The sequence below is a fragment of the Meleagris gallopavo genome, chromosome 8 (assembly GCF_000146605.3).
Source record: "Meleagris gallopavo isolate NT-WF06-2002-E0010 breed Aviagen turkey brand Nicholas breeding stock chromosome 8, Turkey_5.1, whole genome shotgun sequence".
Lineage (NCBI taxonomy): Eukaryota > Metazoa > Chordata > Aves > Galliformes > Phasianidae > Meleagris > Meleagris gallopavo.
Genome location: NC_015018.2, coordinates 31,998,932 through 32,021,094, shown reverse-complemented (window position 1 = coordinate 32,021,094; position 22,163 = coordinate 31,998,932). Strand labels below are relative to the sequence as shown.

The 22,163-nt window shown below is 38.7% G+C and overlaps 1 long non-coding RNA gene across 1 annotated transcript; it reads right to left on the bottom strand.

Annotated features, from left to right (window-relative positions):
• Positions 1–13,852: 13,852 nt before the first annotated feature.
• On the bottom strand, positions 13,853–17,428 carry LOC109368959. Its single transcript, XR_002117464.1, has 3 exons — positions 17,310–17,428; positions 14,397–14,483; positions 13,853–14,010 (listed from the first exon to the last, which is right to left on the bottom strand). It is a non-coding gene; the product is annotated as an uncharacterized LOC109368959 (long non-coding RNA).
• Between the last annotated feature and the right edge of the window lie 4,735 nt (positions 17,429–22,163).

Genomic DNA, 22,163 nt, shown 5'->3' with positions numbered 1-22,163 from the left:
ACAAATTAGATTGTAGCCTGATAAGAAAACAAAACAAAGCTGGATTATATTCACTTTGGAATTACAAGTTTCTTGAGTTTGAATAGATTGAAAAGACACATAGAAAATAAATAGTATATAGGCACAGGAGTGTGATGACATCATCCAAAATTTCAGGACTTAAAGCTAGGATCAGAAGGAATTTTGCACATTTGCTTCTTGCTGTTTTAAGTCTCTGCCTTCTGAGCAGCATAGGCCAAAGCACATTTCTAATCCCATTTTGAAAAAGATTTCAATCTATTACATTAGATCGGTCAGGACAAAAGGTTTTGTAGAACAAAAGGTTTTCTGGCACATGGCTTATTCTTCTTTCTGTAACACAAGGCATTTCTGTGTGTTCCTTGAGATCTTTTACACTAATAACATCAAAAAAACAAAACTCATGCTTGCAATTGTCTCTCCGTGATACCCTGAGTCCCCATTTTCTTACACAGTAAAACCTTTGGTTATGTCACACATTTGCACAATAATAGAACCCCATTTATTCAGGTTTTACTGACCGCAGAATACTAGGGAAATGCTGAGGATAAGATGAACATCTTATTTTGTTTAAGTTGTGACTGTCTTCAATAAGCAGTTTTCATATTTTCTGAGGGTTTAGAAATGGTATTCTGGCTGCTCAGCTACTCTCTAAAAGGATGCATGTGCAAAGTGGCTTTCTTGCAGCATTGAACTTTCTGGCTGACAGTTTCATCTGGAACAGTCCTGTGCCAGAATGGACTATTTTTCATTTTGACAAGCAGAGAGGCAAAAGAATATAGCAAATGGAAAACCCTCATCTAGTACAAATTTTAAAGGCAGTCATACAATCACAGACACATGTGGTTGATAGAGCCCTTAAGAGGTCACTGAGCCCATGTCCCTGCACCAAGACAGGATCAATTACACCTGTCATAAATAATAAATGTCTCTCTAAATCAGCAGCACTGACAACACTGTACCTTGACCATATAGTCTGTTCCAAAGCTGCCATATCCTCACCTTTATCAAAAGGCTTTTTCTTAATATCAAACTTCAGTCATTCTAGAATTTTGAACCTATTCACCATGGAGAGGAGAACTGAACTTTATAATGATCAACCCCCTCACTTTTCAGTAGACTTTCTCTACTTTTCTCAAGCTGCATTGGCCAAAACTGGATCACTGACACTAACAAGGGCTATGAGTTTTGCTGGAATACCCTGGTAACTTTCACACAATAGATACTTCTTAAAGAAAGTGGTTTTTTGTGTGTGGTTTTTTTTCCCAAAATAAATACACTAATTGTATTAATGTATTTTAGGAATGTAAAACATGCATGTGAATAACTCACCTCTCAGCATCAAGGATTCAGTTTTAATTACTGTCCTTTTCATGCATGCCAAGAGACATGATTAAAAATACAGGAGCTACCTGCATTCATGGGACACTGGAGGAATCTACTGCAGAACATTTTTGTCATGTTTATTCTATCTAGGCAAAGTGATTAATGCTGAGAACAGAGGAACATTACTGGAAAAGTATATTTTCATCTTTTACACTGCCTGATGAAAGGTTTTTGGCCAGACTGCAGTGACGTTGTTCAGGTTTGTCTGCACAGCCAAAGGAGACTCCACATGAAGTCAAAACTTTGACCTCAGCACTACAGTCTGAAAAAAGTAATAATAAAAATGCAATCTGCTGATCACCTCAGCCCCTTTCCACTGCAGATTCTAATTATCTGTAGTGCTTGTTGTCTTCATCTTATTTGTGCATGCAGCTGACATGTTCAACATTGGAATACACTGTCCTGGAAATAGAATCTATTTAGTACTGCTCTCCACAACACCAATCTGGAGCAGCAACTTACAGAATATAACCAAGAAAAAGCAGAGACTCAGTTCACTGCCCAGAAACACAGTGGAGAATCTGTGACAGACACCCAACAACAACCACTTCATTTAGCCTGAATACATGACACAGCTTCCACCATCCCCCGTGCTACAGCTCAAACTCAAGCACAAAGCTAAGCAGTGCTTTGCTATTTCCCAGTGTATCAACATCATGAATTTTGCTCACTGCTGCTTTGCTCTAGGGGCTCTGTTCCCCTGGCCATTCACAACCATCACAGAATTCACCAAAAAGTCACAAAATTCTGCAAGCTGGAAGGCAGGATGGTAAATATTTCTCAGTGTGTACATATTACAAAATAGAAAGCGTGCACTCACCTTGAGCTTTATAAACATACCATTCTTCCTGTCATGTTTAAAGTGACATCCACTAAACCTATGCATAGGGAGAACTGGATAATGACCCAATTCTGGTATTGACTGAAGCTTTAAAGCTGTTGCTCTGCTGGTTATTTGTGAAGTTCTGTTTGATGCTTTTGGCTTATTTGTGAGGTTTTGTTTGATGTGGGTGAGGTAGAGTATGTTACAAGCAAATTTTGTTGGATAGCACAATCTGCCCTAGAAATATCAATAATGTAATAGCTGCAGTGGAAAACAGCACATAATTTTTTTCATATTTGTAAAGTAGACAAATCATTTTTATACGCTGTAGTTGAATATAAATTATAGATAAAAATGTCTCTTATTTACAAAATCATTTACAAGAACAGACCACACACTGAGAATGGAAAATGTCCTGGCCACTTCCAGTAAAAATTATGAACAGTATATTTTCTCTTGATTTGCCCAGCCTCCAGCTTGATACCTCTGGTCTTCTAGTTTCTTTTTAGAGATTAATAGGATTTTCTAGTGAGAAATCTCTAATGAGAGGCCGCCAGGTTCTCCCTTTCTCCAATTTATACAGTAAGACTTTGATCTAAAGTGAAATGAAAATTACAGTGCTGCAAGTTGTCCAACACTCTCCCGTTCAGTGCACCATCAAACTCACAAGACAGTAGTTTTCTCCTATGAAATTAAATTTAGCAAGTAATCTGACAAAGCACAGATGCAAAAAACACGGCATGACTTTGGTGTGAATGCTTCCCTGATTGAATACATTGCTTGGAGAATATTGGTTTTTGGAATGGAAAATCCAACAGTTGGTGTTATAAAGTTTAATCATTCCTTTAGTCTAATGGGTCACCTTTTTCTTGGCACTACGTATGTGCACAGCAAGATGTTGCCCTCACCACAGATGAATTACTGATCATTTTCACTGAAACTTGAGAGGTCCAGCTACACTGCAGTGCAAAGACCTTAAAGGGTCCCAGGTAATGCTGTAAACAGACAAGACAAAGAGCGGAAATAAGAGCAGAGTAAAAGAGTTACAGTGGTTTATCTGACGTCATGCAGCAAGTCAAATGAAATTACATGAAAGGCACAGGCTGTTTTCTTCCTATTCTTGTTCTCTGACAAATCCATTCTGCTTTTCCCCAGAACACAATTTCAATTACGTCGCTTTGCTTTTTTCCAGGTTACATATTTTTTATACAAACACACACTGTGAAATATGAGATTTGTAGATGGACTAAGGTTTGTGAATATAACTGCAATGAGCAGACAGGTAAATTGCCATTAAGATCACTAGACTTATGCCAGCTGATGATGTTGCTGCTCTGTTTCACATTTGAGAATTTGTCTAATACCAAGTCACTTAAAGAGAGGCACAGACTTTGTTTCTCTGATGGAACACATTGAACACTGAAAGAACAGCATTTGTCTGTTTCTCCAACCTTTCCTTAGATGGCTAACAGAAACTGCACATCTCCTCCAGGCAAGCTACTGCAGAATTCCACTTACCTTTCTCTTAGAAAATATTTCCCAATATTTAACTACCACTACACAACTATGATATGAAGACTGCAATAGAGATTTTCATTTTTGATGTGTAAGACCACCGAAATCTTGCAGCAAGGGACTATGGCATATGTTCTTGAAGGAGAATTTGCTTGTGTCAGTCCTTCAGTGACTCTAATGTGATGCAGAGGTCAGGGGAACTAAATTTTTTAAATCACCTCTCTTTTGCCCACAAAACATTTATACTGGTAAATGATTAATTACATGTGTTCCTTTTGGCAATTTTCATTATAAAATTCATGATTAAATTATACTTTACTTCCCAGGAAATAGCAAACCATTAACAGAGGTCAGTCCAAGTTTCAGCCAGTCCTGGCGGAAATTTCTTTTATACTTGCTAACTGAAAATGTAGCTAAACTGAATAAGCAAGACACTGAAATCCTAGATACTAGGATAAAGTAAAATTACCTCTAAGTCAGACCTCATCCAATTTAGAAAACAAAGAAAAAGAAAATCAAGTTGCTGACTATTACAAAGTCTGCTCCCTATGGTTTCCTGATACATAGACATAATGTATGACCCTCAAAGGCTCTTGGAGCAACCCACTGAGATGCTGTCAGCTGATTCTTCCCACATGGTTTATGTTGTGTGTTCAAGGGAAATGTTAATTACTGAATGCAGACCAACATTTGGGCTCTTAGCAGTTCTTTGAGAAGAACCTAAATGAATTTAGATGTACAGATATCACTTGCCATAAAACCATGAAACCAAGTCTGGCCAGGCCTGTTGGAACCAAGCCACATGGTCACCCAGCACAACTCGTTCCAGTCCTGTCACTGTGAGTTAGAAAATATGTTTCCAATCCCTTAAATTTATAGGTAGACACTGCCCTTAGGCCAAGATTTCAGGAGTTGTCATAGCACAGATCTGTTGTGCTGCAGCTGTAATTTAGGGCATGTCGAAGGGAAGCTACTCCAAGCAGCAACATGAGGAAGAGAGAAACCCCCGCAGACAGAGATCATGAAGCAGTTTGGATGGAAGATGTTGGCCACTCGACAATACCAGCCTGACCCCGGGGAAGCACAAGCTGCTGATTATCCACGGCTGGCCAAACTTGTACAAGAAAAGCTGCTCCAGTGACGGCTGTCAAGATCATGTCTTCCAGTCCTACCACTAGGACTGAATTTAAGATCACAGAGAGATAATCTCTAATCAAGATAATGTTGTTGAAGGGAGATACAACCAGAGAGCCAAGATTTAGCTGCACATCCCACAGAGGCATTCATCGCTGCTAATGGTAACATTAGCTCTGGAATTATACTAATTGCCAGCCTTGTTATGCTAAATAATCACTTTGTTTTGGTAACGCTGGTGTAATTCTAGATTAATTAGCTCTGCCTTAATCGGACATAGGGGAAAGATAAACTGAGAACACACTGAGAAAAAAGCACAGTTTAATTGGGGATTTTCTTTTTGGGATTTTTTGAAAAATACATACTGACTCCTCCTTATGTCACTGGTGCTTTCACGTTTGAAAATCGATTTATTTCCATTTCTTTTGGCTTCCTGTGCATAAGTTTCTGAGAGGGAAGGTAAGAACATCAAGAAACCTTTAAAAACGAGAAATTATTGTGAATTATTATGTCTGGTTCAGTTTTACAACTCCATAGACTGGCTCCAATATCTATCTTCACTTTGCACACTGAAGTTTGGTAGATGTCCATTTTTCTTGCAGCCCAATTGCCCTGAGCCTTCTACCTCATGAAACCTCTGTTACTAAGTGGTTCAGAAGGATTTAATTCCTGATCAGTCTTTGCTATCAGGTCATGCAGCTGCCAAAGGCTGGGCTTTAATTCACTCCATTTTATCTTGATATGTGTCTGCAGCACCAGACACAATGCACAGGGAAGGAAACAATGCTCCATCTGGGACTCCTTGCATTTCAGTTTGGCTGTTATGTTTCATGAGTTAACCATGCTCTTCTTCCCTTCTGCTCTTCCCACTGAGTTTTTCAGAGTTGCTCCAATTAGCAGCTAGACTTATTAAACTTAGATTTCGTGTGATTTTAAATTTCCTTAGAGCCCAAACAAAGGCAGCATATTAATACTACTTTTTTCCAGTCAGAGAAAGCATTACAGTTCTATTTAAAAACTCTAATCTGTTTTTTTGGACTTTTCCTTCTGTTTTCTATTTTGTTCATTCCTTATATTACCTACATTGTTCATTTTTGAGCTGCCATGTTTCTTTGTCATCTCTTCCATCTTTATGCCATTCTGACTACTTCAGAACTTAGCTATGGGTTTGTCCAAAAAGCTCATAGGAAAATATAAGCCAAGAAAATATACTGTACTCAGGCTGAAACATGCATCACTGCTTTGTTTCCAGGACTTTATATTCCTTCCAACTCACTTGCTCTGTTTTTTTTCCCTCTTGACTCTCCATCTTACTCTCAAACTCCTTACTCTTTATTTCACACACTGATACAGTGCACTGTTTGAATGCACAAACAAATCTGAAGCAAACATGCAGCTCCAACCAACAGAAGCTGCATGGCTATTTACTACACTTGATTGGTTCTGACTTCCTTAGAGGGAGATTTAATTAATAAGAATTATTAGAGCTTTGTCTGGTGAGATTAACAACTAAGATTTAACGCAAAAAATGTTTCTGGCTTAGAAGAAAAAAATAATAAATTTAAAAGAAAAATGCATCTTGAAATTACGGCTGAATATGCAGAGAAGCTGCAATGGACCTGAGTTATGTGAACATCAGAGCACTGAAGTTGCTGCACTTTCAAGACATTCTGATAGGATCTAAGGCTACTGAAGGATCTAAGCAGAAAACAGCTCAAAGCACAATAAATATTAATTTAATCTATGCCTATCATTGAAATATGTTTTCATTGAAAACAGTCATGATGATCAGCAGTTCAAATGTTGAAGGACATTGGTCAATCTGCATATAATACCTTCAGATTAATGGGGAAGCCAACCATGCAGGCTCTAAGTGCCATTTCCCTGTATTACAACTTGGTGTGAGCTCAGATTTGTGAATGCTTCTCACTGTTTCCTCTCTAAGCACACTTAGTATCTAACCCAGCGCCCTGTGCTGTGATGTGAATAGTGATGTCCATGGCCTCATCGAGCTCTGAAATGAATCAGGCAGCAGTAACAGCTTTTCTGTCATCCTGACATGAGCAAAAAGCGCTTCTGTCCCCAGATGGTGACAGCCACATTTTATTCCTCAGAATTTGGGGGAAAAGCATCACAGAATATGTATCTTTCTCTCAGGAGCCATGGAACAGCCAGTAGAAGTGACAAGCCTCAGATATTCAACTCCCCATTTCAGGTGCTGCTTTCTGAAAAAGGAGAAAGGATGCTGATGTTTAAACTCCAGGGCACTTGAAAAATTTGCTTCGAAGTCATGGCTTCTAGCATGTGCAGAAAAGTGGCAGCTACGTTTGGGATCCTAATGCTTAGGCACCACACAACACAGCACGACTCCTTCTGCCTAATGAGCTAGAATTCTCAAGAGCATTCAGAAGTACACAGAGTAGTTTGGCTGAAAACCATATTTGCATTAAGGCTGAAGCTGAGTTCAGCCTTACCAGCCTTTGGCTGGTGCTGAAGCACTCTGCATCTTTTTTTCCTTTAACAAATCACAAACTCAGATTTTAAAGATTTTCCAAACCTTCCTCTCCGGTTGCCTGTGGTTGGATCATTTTCTTTTAGCTTCCTCCCTCTGCGTTTATTTATTTGTTTAATCTTTTGAAACTTCATACTTGGAATTGCTAAAAGGAGAACAAGATTAGTTCTGCAAGAATAGACAGCAAGGTGAGAAAAAGGTGGGCTGCATGAGGAGAATAGGGACTCAAACCTGAGAAATGAGTCACTGATCACAAAACTGAGTGAGCATAAAGGAACGAGAGAAAACAACGAAGAAAAAAGGTGGTTGAAAATGTTGGAACGTTAACTGAGCTCTGTTGGAAAGCACTACTTGAAAATAAACCAGTTAACAATGCCTCCAAGATAAAATTACATGGCAGTGTAACTTTTAAGAATTTTCCCCACACAAAGTAGTCTATCAGTGTTCACATATCAGCAAGAAAATTGCCACCAGCAAAATTCCCAAAGGATCATCAAGTTGTTGTTTTTTAAAATAGAGAGGGACTTCAGGAACACACACGGTAAATACAATCCTCCCTACTTTTCTCTGCAAGAAAACAGACTCTGCTGAGAACAAAGGTAGTGCAGAATCACCCAGTTAGAAGCAATGAATGTCTGACGTTGTGAATGCAAGCAAAAAACATCTGGGAGAGAAAAAACTTCCTGCAAATAATTCTGAAAACGGTGAAATGTGGTGGTCGTTGACTTCAGGGTTTGTTTGTTTTGTCTTTAAGAGTTGGAAGCAGTCTTTCAAACTTTCCAGAAAATTGCACTGAGAAATTTTCTTGTTAGCTTGAAGCTTTTCTCTAAGCAATGTGACCACTGTGCCACCAGGGACATCACTGGGGACATCTTTGATAATACATTGTTCTGTGTAAACATTGCCAATGGGCATTTAAAAGCAGTTTTAAAACACCTAAAGCAGACGTTCACTTAAGTGAGTTTCAGACTATGCCCAGACAAGAAAATAAAGCTTTAGTAAATATTTTTAAGTTGTGCATTTAATAATTTAATGATTTCCTTGTTATTGGTGACAGATGTTCAGAAAAGGATAGATTCATTGGAAATTAGCTAATGAGCTCATTAATTCCAAGTAAAGTAGAGTTTAATTAAAGTCAGTTACCTGATTCTTATTTAAAAAGAAAAAAAACAAAACCCTGGAGATCAGTCTCGTTTGGAATAAACGTCCTTGACATCTACAATGCAAAGAAAGTGGCCATAGTGGCTCTCAGGGCCTTAATGCAGACAGAATCACAGATTTGTAGGGGTTGAAAGGGACCCCGAGATCATCTAGTCCAATCCCCAAACACTCAGGCTGTGGTGTTTTGGTGAAAGGGGAAAAAGGTCAAATGCTTTCCAGCCTTCTGGTATGACCTTCAGTCTCCTCATTTTGTAGATTTACTTTTCCTGGAACAATTTATGGGGGAGGGGAAGAGAGAAAATTTCCCTCCAGATTTCTAAGAAAGTAAATGAAGTTTCTGATCTTTAGATATCTCTGCTTTATGATACCCTGCTTTAAAATTTTGATTTGCTGAGAAAATGTGTTCCTCTTAAAGGGAAGAAGTGTGGAGCTGCCCTGTTGCATGAAGATAAAAGAAGAGATAACAAAGACTGGACCTGCGCCTAATCCAGTGTGGTGGGATGGCTTCCATTTTTTCATCACCGGGACCTTGGTAGACTCATTGTTCTCATCTCTGCTACCACGTCAGACTTTGTCCCCATGCCTCTGGCTGAAGCTGCAGCCATTCAAGCAACATCAAGTTGGCTGAGACTAGAGACAGCGTGGCCCGTGCCAGCAGCCTGCCTGCCTGGAAGCAGCTTGTGCTTTCCCCGGGGAAAAAGCCACTTTTCCACTGGCATCACTCGATCTGTCCTTGTAGCAAAGCTTTATAACCTTGGAACTTGGCCTCACTGTTGTTTGTTCCAACTTCTGAAAGCCTACACTGCAGCACATCACCTCCTACCACCACAGTACTTAGGAATGGCATTCCTCTTTCAGATGTTCGTAGTTTGATAACTGTTCCCTCTATAATGCTCATTTTGACTAGACAAGAAAGAGGCTGCAGCTCAGCCAATATGGCAATAAGGGTGTTAAGACAACCTTTATTTTTCCTTTGTCCTGGTGAATAGGAATAACAGGGGGAGGCTTTCAGTGGTCTGATTCCTACCAGCTCTCAGGGCAATCTGCTCCTTATCCACGGCACCGTTGTGCCAACAGTGCGTGCTTATAATTTGCTTTGATCTTTCCAGCTCATTGGTATTCAAGAGCGCCAAGGATCACAGAAATGAGATGTTTCTGTTTCTGTTGATCCCTATGAGCCCAAGATAAAGCGCTAAGACACAGCTTCCCTCCCTGCAGATCTCCAGAGAGCTGACAGGTGAATGGAAGCCAAGAACAGGGCAGTTATATCCACTGGGCTCTGGCACACCAAGCGTGTGGATTATGCAGAAGTACAGATTTCCCCCAGCGGTGGTCTGAAATGCACAGAAAGGTAGGGATCCTGGGACTATTCTACCTGAAGTCTTACCAAATCTACAGCTTGCTTTAGAGTTAACGTAATCTTTAGTTTCATTTAGATTTGTAACTTGAAGTTGTAACTTGTATTTTGTTTCAAAAAAGTATAGAGAAATCCCAGAAAATGGCACCATTAGCAGGACACAAACTACACGTCAGAACAAGAACAAGACAGGATTTTTTCCCCCCCCATCTCTGTATTGGAAACTTTTCTTCCCAAAATGAGGGTCATTATGGTTGGTGAAAGCCAAGTGAGGATGGACTGGGTGATTTGTCTCACTTAAAGCAATAGGGACAAGAAGAAATCGAATCTCTCCCCACTGAGACAAAAGTAAGAAATTGGCTGCACTGACGCATTAACGGAGCAGACAAAAGGAACAAGCTTGAGCAGATCTTGTTGCCTGACCATTTAGGGTTACCTTGTGCAAATTGGAATCTGCACCAAAAGCAGCCCAAGGGAATGTTCAGGGGTGCTCTGTTCCATAGACGACACCAGGCTGTGCAGTGGCCACCCTTGGTGTAGAATGCATAGATACAGCTCAGCAACTGCTCTCTGCTTGCTCAGAGGCTGCACATCCCAGGAGAGGATTGCAATGCCCGAAATGCAAACTCAGGAACAGAAATGATACAGCTCTGATTTCTGACTTCATACCCATTTCTAGTAGCAGTTACTGTGTCAGTGTCCCCGTGGACATGCACAGTGCCTGTCTTCACAACATGCACGCTTCCAAGCCGTAGCAGTTACAGTAGGGCATACTCATTAAACCTGGATGACACATTCACATCCTGAAGCCCAAGCATATTTTTCAAACACTTTGCTAAATACCCTGTCCTGCCTTGCAGCCCATTTTCTTGTAACACAATCATGGATTCCTTATATCCATTAGGTACACACAGCTAACGCACAGCAGATCTTGCTTACCTCTGCATTTTGACATGCTGCAGTAAGTACTGGTAAATGATGACAAGCCCTATATCTATTTCCCAATGTATAGCTTAAAGGTAAATTCAAAAAGCCCCTCCAATAAGCCCAATGAAACTCTGCCTGATTAAAAGGCATGTATTGTATTTTTCAGTGACATAAGAGACCAGAGTGTTTTCTTATTTTTCTTATGTTTATTGGCACAGGTGATAACAGTCACCAGCTTTCTCAGACATATTTCAGCATCTCCTATGTTTATTAAAGCCTTATTTCTTCCATCAAGCAAATAAAAACTTGATCCTTTATTATCCTGAAACAAAAACAAACAAAAATCACAGTTCCAGTTGCAAATCTCGCATGTTTTATTGGAGAATAATTGGAGAGATAAAAGATACTGCAGGTAGCACCAAAACCAGCTAACAGTAATTATAATAGTATATAATTGGCCAAAGTCTGTTTCTGCTGCAGAGAACAGTGCAAGGAAATAAGGGATAAAACTGAAGCCCTATAGTTGCCTCAAATTAATCGAGACACATAATGAGACTTTTTGATGTAGACTGACTCCCTCATGCTTACCTGGAGCTGCTCCAAATAAGGCACCTGGGATTGCTTCCCAGGCACTTTCTGCACTCAGGTTTATACAGATTTATGTACTCACATAGCACACTGAGCTAATTTGAACTTAAATGCGTTATTTCTTTCTTCAGAAATAAATCTCACAGCAACTCCAATTTCAAGGCATTTTATATGTTATCCAAATATTTTATTATTTGGTTAAAAAGACGCCTGTCCCAAATAATGTCACTCTGTGATGAATAATGAACAGAACAGCATCCACTGTAATGAGCCATCCAGGTCTGTAAGCTGATTGTTGCTGACATGAATTATCTTCTAACTTCTAATTCATAAATCAAAGCCTAATAGGTTTCCAAATACAGCATGTTTAACAGATTATAGCACACATTAATGATTCTTAAATACAAGGGCAAGTTCTGCTGCGATGCTTTTTCCATCTGTCAATTTCTGCTGAAGGCTAAAATATTAATTAATGACAAACCAGCCTCAAAACTTTCCCTAGAACACGCAGCCTGAGAAGGTCATTATCTAGATATGGGTATAGAGTCATCAAGACTACACAGACAGAGTGTTCCCTAAGCACTGCATTTTACTTCCCCCACTGATGCTTGAAAGCAGCATCGGTTTCTCAGCCCTGGTAATGACTTGATGTTAGTGTACATTTCCATTCAGCACTGGCAGTGCTTCATTGGTGCTGCCACTAACAGGCTTTTAGAGACAGATTCTGACAGCTAACTCAGCCACCAGCCTGCCCCATACCCTATTTTTGCAGCAAAGGACACCATGACACGTTAATATTTTATGTATATATTATTATAGATATATATACACACACATAGGCATGAAAAGAAAAAGAAAGAATATTCAAATCTACTAGAAAAAGATACACCAACCCTCACTGCATGCTGAGGGTGGAGTTCATCAGTGGTCAGGGACCAGCATCTTCTCCCATTTCCAGCTCACCATGGATATCAAATGCTGAAATCTTTCCATAAGAAAACATTTTTTTAAACATCTCAGAAATTCTCTGATCGCTCTCTTTACTCCAAGTCCATATTTTGTTTTCTTAAGCACAGTAACTGTTCTTCTTACCCCAAGGAATTGAGCACAGTAATTTTCATTTTTCATTCGTAACTTTCTAAAGCTGATGTTAGTGAGGATGTCTGCAAAATAGCTGCTTCTACTTGAAAGCCAAGGAAAACTCAGATTGTCATATGCTTTGACATTAATCTCATTCACATGCAAAAGGAAAAAAAAAAAAGAGAAAAAGAAACTAAACCCATTTCAACTCTCCAAAAATCCCTTTCATGCAGTAAATATGCAGAGCTACTTTCTTCCTCACAAGGCTGAGCCCTAAATTCCTGATGAAATAGAGAAAGAGCTTGAGCCATTCCTCATCCCTTTCCAAAAGTTTCCCTCACTTCAGATGATTTAGCAAGGTGAGTCACCAGCAAAAGCTGAATTTCCTTGGTGATTTCTTTTGCCTGCAGAAACTGTGCCTGTCCACACACAGCTTATATAAGGCTGAGTGACTACTGCCCAATTAGTGTTGTTACCTAACCCTCTTCCCTAGAACAGATAAATGATTAAGCACTTCCATAATGAACTATCCATGCTGTCCTCTGACGTTTTCAGCACCATTTCCACACCTGATGCACACCACCTCCAGCACTCAAGGGGAGAAAACATGTTTATTCTGAGTGTGGAAAGGCCGGGCAGCAATACCTGCTGCTAAGACTTACTCATCTGCCGTCTCATAATACGCCAATCTGCTTGCCAGCTTTTTGTGCTATTTTTTTCTTCAAGTTCTCAGATATGATTTAGCCAAGTTCTAGAGGACTTGCTAAAATGAGTGCTGACTCCCATTGTAGGCCACTCCTCCACAAATCTGTAAAAGTTTGAGATGTATTGCTGCCACCATCTCAGAAATTGACTCGGCTCTTAATTTGCAGTTGCAGAGAGCGATAATCCCGATGTTAACACAATCTCTGTTGTTGACATACATGTTTTCACTTTGCCAGGCACAAAAGCTCTGCAGACCTGACGTGTTGCTTTGGTTATTGATTTCTATCTGCAGCATTTGCCTGGATTTCTCACAGGAGTCGAGCTTTCTGAAAGGCACATAATCTGATGTCGCGAAGAATACAGACTAGAGCAGCTCCAAAGCTGCTCAAAATCCCAGCACGTGAGAAAACTCACACAAAATCATGCCTCTGTATAAAAAATATTGAAAATTGATAGTTCCACACACCTGTTCTTTTTGAATAAGCATTCACATATATACTTAAATTTGCTCGATTCTTTGAAGAGTGTGTGTGAAGGAATGCTGCAAACAGATCAGCCTAATTCTGCTGTCTTGTTTTAGACCAGGAACAACACTACTGACTTCAATTGATTTGTTTTTAAGGAAGAAAAAAGTAGGCCATGTGCAGGTATGTTTTATTAAAGCCTCTGAGGCACACAGCAGTACTAACAGCAATATAAAACAATATGTGAGATTCATTTGCGTAAGAAATTCAGACAAAATATATGGTTGACATACAATCAAGGTTAATAGTCCATAGAGAGCGAACAGCCATAATTTTCAGGCTGAAAAAGATAGGAAAGATACTTTAAGACCTTCTGTTGGGAACAAAGCTATATAGCACCATAAATATCAAATGGACTACACACTATTGCTGTATTTCTCATTCATCAAGCCTACTAATAACATCAAATTATAAGGCTACAAGTAAGGTAACAAACATAGGAAATCACACAAGACCGTTACATTTCAGAAATTGCATCATTAGGGTAAAAACCAGTGCTCTTGAGAGGCAAAGGAAATAAAACAAGAGTTAAGTTGCTTGGAGGAACACAGATACATGATATAGTACAATCATTCAAGCAGCACTCACAGGACTCTGTCCATGGAAGAACATTGGTAAATGTGCCATAAGAACAGCTGCAAGAGCTCACAGTCTAAACATACTTACCAGTACTTATGAAGTCTCTCTAATGTTAAAAATGTCTCTGTTTCTTCTTCCAAAGTGAAGATAATTGTACCAGTCCAAGAGAAAAGGCTGAAAAGAAGAGACAAATTAATGAGCATACTGGCCATAGAGAAGGAAGAAAAAGGCAAATTGGTACAATGTTATACTGAATTCTGCTGTCACAAGTTCATTAATTTTCTGCCTTCAAAAAGCATGTGTAATGATTTCATTTCCATGTTATTCTTAGCTCATTATAATGAATAGTTATATTGTAAGAAGATTGGATCATCATATTGCATGGATTTGAAAATGAAAACATCTCTAAATTTCTAGATAATGCATGCCCTTAATTTATAGTAAAGGTACTTAATGATATGACATACCCAAATTTATTCTAGTCTTTGTTATCACAACGAACTTCAATAAATCAAGATAATAAAATTTACCTTGAAGTTCTTTGGTCTGCAAAGTCAAACTCTCAAATTACATAATATCTACTTTTCTTTGAAACCACTGAATTCTTTCTTTATCAGTCTTTCTTTATCATATGTGACAGGATATTAGGAGGGAAATAGTACATATCAGAAATATAGATGAGGTGTAGTTGCGGTAGCAGTACATAAATGTGCAAGACAGTAATGTAAGCATTGATAAGGAAGAAAAACTGTATAAATAAGTAGGAATCGCACATTATGAGTCACATAGACTAATGTGTTGGCAAAATGCATTCAAAGAGGATGAAAAAGATGACTATTTTCACAAAAAGAAATGCATATACACTGGTCACAATTGTAAGCTGAGGAATTTGTTCTGAATACAACAAAGTTTTTAATCACTAGAATGGAATAGATTTCCACAAGTCTCTTCAAAATAGTCAGTGCAGAAAAAGTAATACATTTTAAGCTGATTTCTGTTGCATTTCTGAAGAGACAGAGATAGTCCCTGCAATAACACCAAATCCATTATGGAGATCTCTTCCCACCAAAGACCTGTGATCCTAGATTTCACCACCCTGCACTTGTTTATGCTCTTTCATGTTAGCTGACTTTCTTCATATACTCTGGAAAAACATGCAAGTTGATCAGCAAAATTATAGTAAAAAGGAAAAGAAGCAGAGTTTGAACTCTGAAAGGCCTCACTGCCTAAATATCTTTTGATCTTGAGCACTAATTGTTAATACCCATTAAATGTACAAAATCATTAATAATATCTCAGCAGCAAGTTAATGAGAAATGAAAAAAAACAAATGAAATTAACCATAGAAGAAAGCATCCACTGAGGCAAACTATTCCTAACAAAAATGCAAACTGAGTCTCACATGCTAGCACTCAGCAGTCTGATCTAAGAGAGCTGCTCTCTCTCAACTAAACTCAGAGCCCTCAGTGAATTTTTTATGGTGTTAGGCCCTGTATGCCACCACACAGAAATCACATAATCAAAAGCAACTCTTCCAAGACTTCCCACATGATGTCTGCTCAGCTCTGCTTTCCTGCTCTGGTACCCACTTGTGTTTCTTACAGTCCTTTCCACATATGTTCTCCCAGGCTGATGTCCAGATGGGAGCTACATTATGTACCTGCTCTCCATGGTCTGGCCATGCTCAGAAGGCATGATTACTTTATAATCCATGCACTATTTATTCTTTGCATTGTACTTTCCCCTGATAGTAAATTAATAGATAACATTCAGTGCCAAAGATGTCCTATGAATATTCATAGGAAATACCATGACTGACCTTTTTCATTTTCTCTGAATTGAGGACAAAAAGGCCACTCACCTCTTCTAACCCAAGTGAAATTTTAGCAAAACACCAATAGAATACGCATATGCAGAATGGCATAATATGGGTTCAGTTGTGTGACTAAGGCAACTTTATTCCCTCTTTCATCAACCAAAAGGTTCCCTCAAAGCTCACTTGTTATTCTTTATGGCCACATCCCAGATGCCTCACAGGACAAATTCAGAGGCTTCTAGGAAACACTATAAAGAGCCCTTTTTAGATGTTGTGAAGCAAAATTGGGCTAAACTTCCTATTTGTGAGACTGCCTCTGCTTCGATTGCCTCTGATAAGCCTCCAGAGCTCTTTCAGTGACCAAAAAGTATTTGAATAATTACGATAGTAAAACTGTCATAAACAATCTAAAGTAACAGCCACTCACGTTAGCACACTTCTTCACTGCCAGTGACCCACAGGTCACAATGATGAGTGCTTTGCACTGGGGACATAGCAAAGCAGTTGTATTTTCAGGAGGTAGGAGCCTATCATTCTCTGTCTCTTTGCAGTCCTACACTCTTGCTTTTCACTGCAAAGTAAACAAGGAGATTGCTCATGGATAGTAAGGCAACAGTTTAATTAACATACTGCATGAGGGTTGCAAGAAGATTTTGTGCCTGATGAAAATAAAACCTATTTTCAACTTCCTCCTGCTCTTTTATTCATGAGTATAATAGACAGCAAAGCAGCAGCATATTGTGGTAAGCAACAAAGCATAATTCCCTCAGACTGATTAGAAGACAGACCAACAGCAAGACTCTGCCTCTGCTGCAATGCGTGGAGCCGTCAAGGGGAAAGTAAATTAAGAGCTTGACTGCTCTGCTTCCTGAGGCATTCCCTGCAGCTGAGAAGAACAAAAGGGAAAATATTACTTGACACTAGGTAGAATATTATTTAAAAAGAAAAGAACATTATCTTGTTCTTCTCCTTACCCCTTCTAAGCAATTCTTACAACTTTGCACATTAGTTAAAATGGACCACAATTCATACTTGCATCCTCCATCCCTTCTGATGCCATATAGTCAACAAGAGAAGACAAAACAGTCAAGGAAAAACTCTGCTTTAGGCAACAGCTCTGAGTCATCATGTAGTACATGCCTGAAGGGGAGCCTGGAGTGAGACTTCAGAGAGCTGAGACTTACAGGTTATAGGTTCCAGCAGTCGTGAGCAGCATGAGTCACATCCTCCTTGTCCATGAAGTGTTACCAAGTCCCGGTAGAAAATTCTACTCCTTCCAGATTTGGTTTTGTTTTAGGACAGAGTACTTCTGAAATTAAAATTATTTCTTTGTGAAAACTTTCTTTAAATGCCTCTTTCCTGTTTGACGTCAGAATAACTTTTTGCAAACTCATGGAATCAGTGTTTACAACTTTGTATTACAACTTTGTATTACAACTGAGATATTCCACAATTTTTTTATTTACCTCTAGAGAGTAAGAATGATTTCCTCTATTACCATGGCTTTTTTATAATTGCTGTCTAAGTAACCTATCTGAAGAAACTATCGGGGCAAATACTGATCCCTTTTTCTCTGACAGAAGTAGAAACTGAAACAACTCAGTAAGGTAGGTTGAGTTGGGGAGATGGAATGATCATGTAAGGCTGTTCCAGCACACTCACTGGAGACCTGCCACATCATGAAACAGAGTCTGTAGGAGAACATAGTGAGGTCCTGGATTTTTGCCCAGTTAGACATGTGAATGGGATCACAACGTGGAGCACAAAGACTAAGAATAAAAGAGAACTGATTTCAGGAAATGTGACCAGCCACGTATTTCTCAATACGTGGAATGCAAATTTATTAAGAAGTTCCTTTGAATAGGATGCAACTTCCAGCTACAAACATTTTTGGATAAATGTGCCTTGAAAAATGTGAGGGTCCCATCTGTACTGTAATGGGAAGGATAACTGAGTACAGCTGCCAAGCCACATCCATCTCTCAGTGCCTTACTCAATTTAAGACATGATGGTACCTCCAAAGAGAAGAGAATTTGTTGTATGTTTGGTTGGTTTTTTTAATGCTCAGAGCAACATGCTTAGGAACCAGGAAAAGCTGTAGAACAACCTGGTTACTTGAAGTTTTTATTCACTTTAGATCTGCTTAGTGTTACATTAAGTTATAAACTGTCCGACAGCAATTTTACCTGCAAAGGACATCTAAGTGTGAGTTACTTCATATTCCCAGCACCTTCTCTGCGTTTTCATGCTTCCCATTCTACTTCTCTTACCTTTACTACGCTGGAGATTGGAGAGGGAGCTAGTATGAGCCCCAGCAGAGGCTGCAAATTACTCTAGAGCTCTGGTGTGCTGGTCATTTCAAATTAGAAATTTGAGATAAGATATAGCTTCTTTTACACAGATGGCTTTCTACCATCGCAATCACTAAGAGCAGATACAGTGATTTGTTTCAGGCAATGGATCTCTATTGCTATTCTGGAAGACCTGTTTCCAAATAATTATGTGTTCCTATTATATGCACAACTCAATGTGTTTACTCTGCAGTAAAACACCTATCTGCACATTCTGTGGGTGAGGTCTGGAACAAACATTTTTAGATGAAAGAATATCAACACAATGATAAACTCACAGCCACCTACACAAAATGTTAAGTGAATCTAGTAATGAGACTGGAAACACATGGGCAGAAAATATCTCAGGGCTAAGGAAACAAACTTTCAGAGAACTAGCAATATCAGATAGTTATCTTAGCCAAGATATTAAGAAATACATAGTTGGTTCAAAGAGTAACACACTCAGAAGCCCAGAGTTAAAGAATTATGAAAATTCACAGGATGAATTTTACCAGGCTTCTTTATGCAATAGAATAGGTACATCACACAGAGAAGGAATTTTCAATGACAGAACATTCACAGCTGCTGTACAGGATCTTAGATGTTATTTTTAAACACAAAGCAAGGCCGGTTTATTTCAATAGTGTGGATTTTTAAGCTCAGATTGATTTGTAAAAGATCAGCTGCACACTGACACACACACACATTCAGTACAGCACAATACTATGAAGGCCCTTTTAGATAAGTGGAAGCGTTTAGATAAGCAAAAGACTTTAACTAGGACAAAATAGGCACCACCAGAAACACCTATAGAACCAAATAAAGAGAAGTACTTTTAAGTGCAGCACACATTCGCATAGAAGTCACAACTCTGAAGAAATCTCCAAAGGATGAGGAGGAAAACGAGCAAGTTCCATTTGCAAGTGCAAATGGAATGCCAGGGCTTTCTGCTTTGTATATTTTAAGTAATACATCAGTACAAACAGCATTGGACAAGCCAAATGAGCTTCCTACATACAATTTCCTCCAAAATCTGAAAATGTGTGAAGTCACATAATGAACGTGAGCTGATCAAAATCAATACAATTAGAACAAAACTCTGAGAAAGAAATTTCAACAGAATTTTGAAAAGAGACCATAAAGTTTCAAATTGATCTCAGCAAGTCATAAGAACAGTGCACAGTTCACAGAGACAAACATAACAGAAGAAAGTTGTGGCTTAGCATATATTTTTGTTTCCAACATTCACCTGCAAACTTAGTGTGGAATATCCATCTTAAGAGCAGAATAAGTATTTAGAGTAGATTTTTTTTTATTTTTAATGTATTCTATTATCAGCATTTAATGACTTCCAATATTTTTGTTACCATTTTTAATAAATACCTCTTACAGCAACACCTAGTGAATGCACAAGCATATATATCGACTAATCACAAGAGTAAGGGCACTTGAAGCAATCACCTGCCTCCTTTCACAGACCAGAGCTGCCTTTCATCCTTCTAATTCCTCCGAATATCAAAGAACCCGAACAAGAAAACATCCTTCAGAAGAGCTTTTGAACTCCTTCCTGACACAGAAATCTGCTCCAGAGTAAGCCCTGGCTGCTGACAGCCACCACCTGGGTGCTTAAAACTGCCAGGCCCAGGAGGCAAAGTAGGGTTCAGACCAACTAATTCATTCCTACTCTTAGGAGGAAGCAACAGTAGAACGGTGGCATAATAAATGGATTTAGTTTTCTTCTAGATATTCCAGACTGACAAATGAATGTACTTAGTTTGGTTATTTTACCTCCAAACACCATAACATCCCTAAGTGCCACATCACAGTGAACTCCATGGGGAAGAGGTTAAAGTTTAAAGCTTTAACTATGCAATATCACACATATCCATAGATTCCCCCCACATAAGCAGTAGCTTCAATCATCCGACAGAGTCAACATCACTTATGATCATCCATATCACATCACATCTTGTCCTGTATAGGACATCTCTTTTCATTGACTGTGATGAGGAACTGGAGGTTGAGGGATCAGAAACTTTGGGAAAAATAGTTACATTGAACCTATTAGGAATATTGCATTTATTTCACTGGGTTCAGCAGCCTAATCTCACACTCTCAACAAGGAAGACCAAAAATACCAAAAATATCTGTTCCTTCTGTCAGAGCAGTTGATATGAGCAAAGTCTCAGAGGAATCTGTTCTCGTACTTGTTCCAGGTCCTATCTAACACCATGCAGATATATGAGGAACAGTATCTGGTGCCTGCCTGTTTATAGTGGAGCTACAAAGCACTATAATACCAATTAACAGATACACTCTTACTCATTAGTCTTAGAAGTTAACTACCTGCTTTTTGGCATCCAGAACCATCAATAAAGAGTGCTGAAGGCAAGACAATGGGAAGATAAAATTTACCAGAGCATTATCAGACTACCACAGAACCAGTGAATAGTAGCTATGTGATGTAAAAGGCAGAACAAAGAAAAAGATCTTCTAAGACATTAAGGCATTTTCGCAAAAGAAATAAGGGTAAATCTGACTAAAAAGTGATGTAGTTGTTGCCCACTGTCTTGTTTAAACTGCATTATATAATAACTGAAACCACATGAGTAGTACTAAGAAATCTAAGCATTCAAGAAATTCAGTCAACCAAGTAGCCACAACCAGCGTTTGCATGTTATACTACAAATACTCACCTGTTTATGGAAAGGCTACACAACAACTGAGTTCTGCTGAAACTGATTCTTCCAATTTAAAATAACAACAAGAGTCAAATACAGAAAAAAAAAGTTAATGCTAACCTAATTTTTGTTGAAATGGTGCTACTGTGGCACATGGTATCTCCCGTCACTTCACAGTATTTATTCCTTCAGAAAAAACCCAGTCACCTATTACTCTTCCCAATGACCTCAGCATTATTGTTATTTTGTCTTTTTCTCCTATTGTTAAAAATCCTTTTTAACAGCAATAATCTTTACATTGTTATTATTATTTTCTATGTATAAAACTGACTCATTACAACTGAAGGTAATACAACAGAAAAAAGAACCACTGCTCTACTGCCAAAACCTACTGTTTTTCCTATTATGATGGTTCATCTATTATTATTTGCAGCCTTTTCCAATTTATCTTTGCAGTTCGAAAAAGATACTGCTATACCTGTTTTCATAAGAGAGATTTGTTTTCATAAATCATAAGTAAAAATTAGGTCCCTCTTCATGGCAAGCATTATAGCTTTCTCTTTGCAGCTTCCTGTTTACAGATCAAAGTACAGAGTTAGCACCCAACAATCAGTTTTCCAAAAATAAAAAGCTTTCTGTAAAATGCTATTCAGCTGGAGCTTTTAGGAAATGTGCTTATCCACGCTTTCAGTACTCGAACCAAAGCTTTTGGAGATGAGGGAACAAACAAGAAGGAATGTCTGCAGCTCTCAAATTATCCATATAATAAGTATACAAAGATTATTAAAGCCAAATTCCGACTATAAAATTTGGCTTTTTTTGTCAAACTAATAGCAAAGAGACAATCCCAGGAAGTAAAAATAAATAAGTGATTGTTAAGGAACGCGCATTCCTCTTGCAAACAGATAGCTTTGAAAAGATTTTCTCCTGTCTGAAGAAATGAAAAATAACACATGCAAAGCCATACCAGGAAAGCTCCTAACCCTTACTTAAATGCCTACAGGGAATTGAAGTACAAGGCAAA